This window comes from Cibotium barometz, chromosome 14 (assembly GCF_041138505.1).
Source record: "Cibotium barometz isolate CiBa-2024 chromosome 14, ASM4113850v1, whole genome shotgun sequence".
Lineage (NCBI taxonomy): Eukaryota > Viridiplantae > Streptophyta > Polypodiopsida > Cyatheales > Cibotiaceae > Cibotium > Cibotium barometz.
Genome location: NC_141059.1, coordinates 18409207 through 18418539, shown reverse-complemented (window position 1 = coordinate 18418539; position 9333 = coordinate 18409207).

Genomic DNA, 9333 nt, shown 5'->3' with positions numbered 1-9333 from the left:
AGTATCATGAGCTTTAGAGACCCGTTTGTTACATATTAGTGCAATTTAAACCTTGTATAGTGCAAGTCATTACAACGCGATATAAGGCTTCCCCTCATCAACTTCCAACGTAAATTGTTTTGTACTGACTTGCAATATAGAAGGTCTTTTTAGCTCGAATATGGGACCCTTTTTCATATCTTTGTTTCATAGTGGTGTTTACTGAAATTTTAGCAACGTAGACTTAGTATAGCTTGAATTCGGAACCCCCATAGTTGTTTTGTATCGCTAGCTTCTGATGCATATTTGTGCAATGTAGACCATTTATATTTTGGTTCAGCACAATGCGATATCAAGCTTCGCCAACATCCACGATGAATCGTGTTGTAATGGCGTTTGCACTATAACTGCAGATCTCCATTATTCTCTCATTGTTGTGTAGTTAACAATCATTTTGCCAACTTTTTCTAGCTTGTAGATGCATCCTTTTGAGATCGAGGTTGAACCTAATACTGGTTTCAAAGAAATGCCTAATGAGAAATTGTTCGATTTCCTTCACAAAGTCGGCCAGCACCATCTCCAACCTCAGATTTCACGTATGTTTTCTTACAATATCTCCATCGAGAGTATGATCTTGTCTAGATGCACATATCTCCAAGAGAAAGAGCAGAAATACCAAGGGACAACTTTGAATGATGTAGTCATCCTCCTAGACAATATTTAGTATGTGCATGTGGATGATCTTATTTTTGCCACATCCTCAAGGGATAAGGTGAACAGGGATATTTCAAAGGTGCCGAGGGATAAGAAGAAGACACATATAAGTGCCAAATACACAAGTTGAATTTATCTAATTACCACGATGCTTTAGAGGGAGTACCACCTTCCCATCAGGTCGTGGTTGTGGCCAAAATTCTTCCATGTGACCAACAACCTTTAGATCATCCCTTTGGCCCTTGCTTTCTTTAGCACCACTTATGGTTTTCCAACGCACATCAGCTATATTCTTGAATATGTGCATTGGGTCTAGTAGATGATTAATTATAAGATTACTCTAATAAGGAAGTTTGTGGAAAATGGAGAGCCTCTTCATCCCCTGGGTGCAAAATTTCCATTATCCCTCCATGCTTTCTTCTAGTCACTTGTCTTTAAAGACAGAGGTGGTTAGCCTAGATTTCCCTCTCACAATTCATGATCCATGGGGAGATAGTGCACATGACCCTCGTACACTCTCTTACTCTCTTTCGGAGTGATGTAGAGTAACGAGCATCCAATCGAGGTCCATAGAATGGGCTTGCATTATATTCAAATACAGTAAACTCTTTAATAAAAACAATATAAACCAACAAAAAAAGTATGTGTAATAGCTCACAAGTTTAATTAATTACTTACCCGAGCATTCTCTATAGCCTGGCCACCAATCATGCATAATCCACATAAGTATACCTTGCACAATTGTAACTCTTTGCCCACGTGCTTGGACATATTGTGAACTTGAATGCCATCCCAAAGTGTTTGAAGCTCCTCTATCAATGGGTATACGTCCATGTTCTTCACTTTGTACTTTCTTGGGAATATTAATGATAGCAAGAGGTTCCCCTTCTTTATTGCTAGCCATGATGGAAGGTTATAATTTTCACAAGGCAAACAAGTCGTGTTCTCCATGAACTTTGTAGACCAAATGGACTCACACTATCCATTGCTAGCCCAAACAAATGTTACAAGGCTCTTCCTTGAAAATAGGCCATTTCTCCTCAATGTGTCTCCACTCAAGGGAATCGGTTGGTACATGCATGACATTATCTATGGATCTAGTAGACCAATGCCATGTCATTAAACTTACATAGATTTACACCTGAACATGTGTTTTATCCTTGGTATGATAGGGAAGTATCTGGGAACGTTTACAAGAACATTTTTCCCCTGAACATCTTACCTATATCTAAGTGCCCCACAACTTGGACACTATACGAGATGTGTGTATTTGTGCTGGTAGAGGGTACAACTGTTTTGGGAAAAGCATGGATACAATTTTAGTCCATGCCAATTGCACTTATTAACAATCTTTTGGCCTCCGCACAAGAGCTCGGCATCTCATTTCCCTTTGGCAAGATTTAGTCCTTTAATATGTTTATTTTCCCTTGTTCGATGTCCCGTCTTGAAAATAGTATCTGGTAGCATCGTATCAGGCTAGATTTCCATGTAGTCAACAGGCTCATCAACATTACTAGGATCCTTGTGGGAGCGAGAACATAGATTTTGTAGACATTCCATAGGATATATACCATACATACATACATGGTTGTTACAAATTCTTAATTTCAATTTTTAGTATGTATATAGGTGCTATAGTGTTGTACATGTTGGTGCAAGATATATTATCATGGGTTAGCTTTTTCCAATAGGCTCCCTCTTGATATGGACATGAACTTTTTCGGGGAGCAAAATGTGGAGGGTAAAAGTAATCATATTAGCATAAGACCCCCCTTCTTTCTTTCTATCACGCCTTGACCTTGCGAAAGATATTGTAGGCTTTTTGTAACCATCCCTTCCAACTGTGCTCCATTAGTGTTTGTTTGCTAGGAGAGCCCTTTGGTACTTATTGTGGCATGTCAATTTCCAGCTTTAATGTAGTAAAATTCTCTCACTCATAAGATCAGATGGAGCTTATGGGTTCTCCCTTATAGAGCAATGGAGTTGACACTTGCGAGCGACGATAAGGCAATTTGTATTTGCGTAGTGTATTTCTCTAAGAAAACCACTGGGGCTAGGGCTTGGATAGCCAACAATGGTTCTGATGTGATGTAGAAGCTTCACCATCAATTACCATGTCTTGTGTGATAGGGTTTCTCTTTGGGATCCAGACTTGTTTGGGTGTTGGTGTGATGAAGGTTCTTTAACAATAGTTTTCCCTTTGTTAGCATTTGAGCTATTAAAGTCTTTATCCATCACTAATGAGGAGATTTGGGAATTTGTAAGTGGTGACAATGAGACTAGTGGTATATATTTATGTTTTAGTATCCAAATACAATGGTACCCTCGTAGTAGCACACCTTCCTCATTGTTGTTGAGATTCAAGCTCGATGTTAGCTTGTGCCAGCTACACCATGTGCTGGCATGTTAAGTAGAAACATGTGTGAGACATAAATGACCGCGTCCAGCTGGTCATAGTGTGTGGACATTAGCTAGGGTTAGCTGTGTGTGGACACAACACAGTGTGAGTTCTGTATTATGGATTATGGATTTATGCATTGTGTGAGAAGGGAGATGTCTTCCCTCTATGGTTAGGGTTTGCAATATACATTAGGGTTTGCTCCAGTGTGTGTGTCTCCTCTCCCTCTACCTGTTTTTCATCATGGTATCAGAGCCTGACAAAGAAACATGATCTGGCAAATGGGAATGTATTGGCAAATCATGTACAAGGCCTACACTGAATTTGGAGCAAGTATGATGCATTTGAATGATTAAAAAATTACTATTTTTGAAGCTCTCACAAAACAGAAAAAAAGAGTCACTTGGCGGATGAAATTAGAGCAAGTTTTTTGCAAAAATCAGACAATTGATGGGTTACACACATGCCTTGGAGTGTTAGGCAACTACACATACTCTCAATTGACACTACAATCAGCCCAAATCCCCTCTACAGCAGGCGACGCAGCTCATACAAGGAAAACAGAGCACTTTTTCATACTGTTTGATAATTTAAGTGGAGGCCAAATTCCACTTGTGTGGTTGATTAATTCCAAATTTTGCTTAGCAATTGGGTAATACACAAACTCAAGGAGGTTGCTACATGATTGGTTGGAGCAATTATGATCTATGGAGCTGGAAATGAGCTGATTAAACAGGCTGTCTATTGTGATTAGTAAAATAGAGTGTGATTAATTGACTAATTACTCTCTCATCTTAAACAAGTGGTCTAATTCCTTTTACATGGAGTTAGTGGACATCATTGCTAAGATAATGAATGCCTGGTCTCTCAATTTGGACAAGCATTGAAGAAATTACAGCAAATTCTACTACTGGTTTTTCTAGTTTTTCTCAAAACAGAGAAGGGGGTTTGACAAAATTGGTATGTACACACCTTGGTTGGTGTTGATATGCAACATTGAGCTTGTTTAGGTGTCAATGTAAGTTATCCACACTTGATTGAACCACTACATTGCAATTTGAAGCCTTGGAAAGTGCGCCAAAATAGGGTACCTTGGACTGCGTATGCTAGTTCATTTTGGATGCAATCAGTTTGATTTTCTACATCAAAAGGAAGTTTGTTGACTACTTTGGAGTATCTGGAAGTGGAGACCCTTAGGTAGCTATGCATGTGCCCATATGTCTGACATGTCACCTACACATGGCATGCATTCCACCTCAATGTGCCTCTTCATTACACCACCTCATTATTGATGACATGGCATATCACCTCATCATCGATAACATGGCATACCACCTCGCTATTTCATCTCATCATTGATGACATTGCATGCCACCTCACTATGGCATCACATCATTGATGACATGGCATACCACCTCACTATATTATCTCATCATTGATGACATGGCATTCCACCTCATTAGATGCCATGTCACATACATACATTAGCACATCATCCAGCTGCTAGCTTCTCTCTCGTGGGTTGCTATGCCAAACTTGTGATACTCTTTGCCTTTATGTGATGTACTAGCTGTGCAATTTCAAGAGTAGTGTTTTGAGCAACCTACAACTCCATGGCAGACCCAATACAAGAGGACTCTCCAAGTCCACTCAATGACTGCTTGCATTCTGTGCAATCACATTTCCATTTACATTAGGCCCAACAGCATCTTTTTCAATAGCATACCAGCTTAAACCAGATTCTTTGTACTATTTGGAATGTGAATAGCATCTACAAGGTACTTCACATTACCATCGCACATAGACAATGCCACATTTCGAACATGGGCAATTGGATAAGCAATATCATCCTTGTTTCAACAAAACTTGGCTTTTCAGGATTTTTCATATCCTTAAACTACTCCCTATAATCGGCCATGTGGTTCAAAGTACCCAAATCCACATACTATACTTCATCATTGCATACGGATGCATCATTTTCCAACACACCATTAAGTACATGCCACATAACAAACAAGCTTTCATTGTCCTCAATACTTCTGGTAGAGGATGCATATTTATTTTGCTACACTTTTCCATTTCTCATGTCATTTTGATTCGTATAGCAATCTTCCTGCAAATGCCCAACTTTGCCACCCACAATAAAAACAGCCTCGTGTATCATTTTGCTACCTTTGCCAATTTCCACGACCTCTTTGACTCCCCTACCTCTAAACTGGCCTCTTCCACCTGTGTGTTGTTTTTGTGATTCATGGGACTCTTCCACTATGTGCAGTTCTTCATGCTGATCATCCTTCTTATTGAAATTTAAGACATCTATGTCCACAGCTAAACCGCGAGGGGATGCGCTTTGACCTCAACAAAGGGCCTGAAAATGACATCGTGTATTATTATCATCGGCTACTCTATCTTCCCTCATACATGCATGTTACGATAATTAATTTATTATTGTTGGGTTACCCAACAAGTGAAAAGAATATCTTGGGCTAAGTTGATTGTGAGTGAATTCGATCAAATCTATGAACATGTGAAGATGTGAGTGAATTCGATCAAATCTATGAACATGTGAAGACGTGTGTGAGTTTGATTGTGAGTGAATTCGATCAACTCTAAGGAATACATGCGGTGGGTGAAAAGACAATGTGAGAGTGAATCCAATTAATTATGCAAAGACATTGTGAGTGAATCTAATTAATTATGTGAAGACATTGTGAGTGAATCCAATGCGGGAGTGAATCCGATTAATTATGTGAAGACATTGTGAGTGAATCCAATGCGGGAGTGAATCCGATTAATTATGTGAAGACATTGTGAGTGAATCTAATGTGGGAGTGAATCTGATTAATTATGTGTGATGCATGGTTTATGTGTGAAGCATGTAGTGAATTTAGATAATTATTTCCACTTGTCAGTATTATTTTTGTAAGTGATTCCAAAGTAATTGTGATCTAACAGTGTGGACTGTCTTTGAGTAGAGATCATAAGTTTGGAACAACGAAGGTGGACATTGGACAAAATTATCTAGCCGTACACATGTGTGCAACGTGATTAATTTTATATGGTTCGGCCCATTATGCATATGTTGGGCAAGGTTTATTTTTTATGCGATACTTTAAAAGCATTGTAATATGGTTCAATTTTGTAAAAGCCCAATTTTGGAAAAGCTATTCTATTTATGGCTCCAAGGGCTAAATTTATGAAATATGATTTGAATACCACATGTGGGAGTGGAGCCACACACGTCAGGGGGAGGATTACACCCAATCTTATGTTATTTGATCTTCATGCTCTTGAGTTGTGATATGGTGTCTATGGTTTATTTTCTTTATTATTCAATTTATGAAATATTCAAATCTCCATGTACTAAAGGTCCTGTAACAGTGATATCAGAGCATAACAAATTCAAGTATTGAATTTGGGTCATGGAGACTTGAAGAAAAATCAAGAAATTTATTTTTTCTCAAAGGTCATTGGGTTGGAGCAAATTTGAAGGCTTTTCTACAAATTCAAAATACTTGCGGGGAAGAGGAGAATTTACAAAAAGCATGCAGCAAGGGTACAAGAGCTTTGGACAAAGATAGGGTTCATTCAAAAATCCCAAGGGCAAAGGGGGAAAAAGCAAAAAGACCTTTGGTCAATGGTTTATGGGAAATTTTTGGACCGTCGGATCAAGACTTCGATCAAGGGATCAAGGGTTGAGGTTTAAAGCCACCTTCATACATAAAACCACTTTTTCTTGAAGTGAAACCACCCTTCTTCTCCCAAAACCACCTTCTTTAATTCTAATCCTCTCCATAATCCATCTGTATGGACCATCTATATGGATGAGATCAGATCTTTGAGGAGATTATTGGTCTAATTTCAGAATTGCTAAACTTGCCCTCCGCTCAATTTGTATAATGGAAGGCTCTTATTAATCCTGCAAATACCATGAATTTCCAAATGTCCTCATGGGAGATTTTAGCACTGCATACATAAAACCACTTTTTCACCTTCATGCATAAAACCACTTTTTCTTGAAGTGAAACCACCCTTCTTCTCCCAAAACCACCTTCTTTAATTCTAATCCTCTCCATAATCCATCTGTATGGATGAAATCAGATCTTTGAGGAGATTACTGGTCATGGGAGATTTTAGCGCTGCATCAATTTCAAGAGAGAGGGAGAAGTCTAAAGTTTTAAGATCAAATCTTTAAAAATATGTTCCTTCTCTCCTCTCCCTCCACTCCACGGAAGCCCTTCTAAACTTCTTAATTTTCTCTAATTCGCACTACGCACGAGGGCAGGTTTTCGTTTGTGCACAGTCTACAGGGCCTTAACACAAAAGCTTAGTTTAAAATCTTTAAAAGTTAAAGCTTTTGTCTCTCTTTAAAGCCTTAACACAAAAGCTTACAAAATAAAGCTTATACATAACAACAAGAGGGATTACCAACTACACCTTGCTCCAAATCTCAGCAACAAAAATTTCAGATTTTGGAAAGAAAAAAAACCTCATAACAGAATTTTTGCAAATTGTTCAAGGTGGAAAATCTAGCAAGTGTTCTCGAACTTCTTTCCGAATTGTCGACATCAAGGCAATATTGGATTATTATTCTTATTGTTCATTGGATGCCATCAACTTCGAGCGCTTCAACAAGCCTTCGTTTGAATACACGGGAGTCAGATAAGCTTGTTATTTTCCTATTTTATTTCCGCATTATTTTGCTTGCTTCTACTATAATGGCAACCTATCCTCTACCGCCAACTATCCAAGATCAATTAAATGTACTTCAAGCTCAACTCGTCAGTGAGGGTAGTCAAAGAGAATAACTTGAGAGAAGAATTTCACACAAGAAAAGAAGAAGGTTGTCTTCCGGATTCGATTCTTCAAATTTCGAGGGGCATCGCATACGCGAGACAATACATGCTACTCTTTAAGCACATGCAAGGAAGAAGGAAAGTAAGATTAGCCGTAAAGCTTTCACTTTTCAAAATTTTGATGGTAAGAAGGAACCAAAGATTGTATTATCATGGCTTAGTCAACTTGACGACTATTTTTCTAGGGAATAATTTTTGGAGAAAGACCAAGTCAAATGTGCTACCAACCATTTAGTTGAAAGTGCATCTCTATGGTGGATGCCGTCAAGCAAGGAAAAAATAAACCAAGGACTTGTAAGGAATTTTAAAAGCTCATTAAATAAATTTTCCAATTAATTATACAAAGGCATTGTGAGTGAATCCAATTATTATGAGAAGACATTGTGAGTGAATCTGATTAATTATGTGTGATGCATGGTTTATGTGTGTTGCACGGTTTATGTGTGAAGCATGATAGTGAATTTAGATAATGATTTTCACTTGTCAGTATTATTTTGTGATTCCAAAGTAATTGTGATCTAACACTGTGGACTGTCTTTTGTGAGTGATTGCGATCTAACAATGTGGACTGTCTTTTAGTATAGATCATAAGCTTGGGACAACAAAGGTGGACATTAGATGGAATTATCTAGCCGTGCACATGTGTGTAAAGTAATTAATTTTATATGGTTTGGCGCATTGTACATATGTTGGGCAAGGTTTATTTTTTATGAGATACTTCAAAAGCATTGGACTATGGTTTAATTTTGTAAAAGCCCAATTTTGGAAAAGCTATGCTATTTATGGATCCAAGGGTTAAATTTATGAAATATAATTTAAATACCGTGTGTGGGAGTGGAGCCACACGTCGGGGGGAGGATTGCACCCAATTTTGTGTTCTTTGATATTCATGCTCTTGAGTTATGCTATGGTATCTATGGTTTATTTCTTTTATTATTCAATTTGTGGAATATTCAAATCTCCATGTACTAAAGGTCCTGTGACAATGCATACCACTTTTAAAGATATGATTGTTGATACCAACTTCTGGAGGTCACTCTATTTTCTTCACCAAACCCTTCGTGTCCTCCAAACAAGGAAGAGCCGCTACTAGAAAGAGTATCTAGGGCAGCAGGTCCTACATACTCTTTGTGTCCTCTATTTTCTTCACCAAACCCTTCATATCCTCCAAACAAGGAAGAGCCTACAAAGAGTATCTAGGGCAGCAAGCCCTGCAGCAATAGATTCTGAGGATGAAATCTCCATCAAGTAGGGGGGATGTTAACCCCATTTTGAGGTTAACCTAGTATCTCTCCATTTACATAAGGAAGATAGCACAATAAATGTCGTGAAACGGCACTATAAACATTGTAATTATGAGAATGGCTAGTAATGCCATAAATCTAT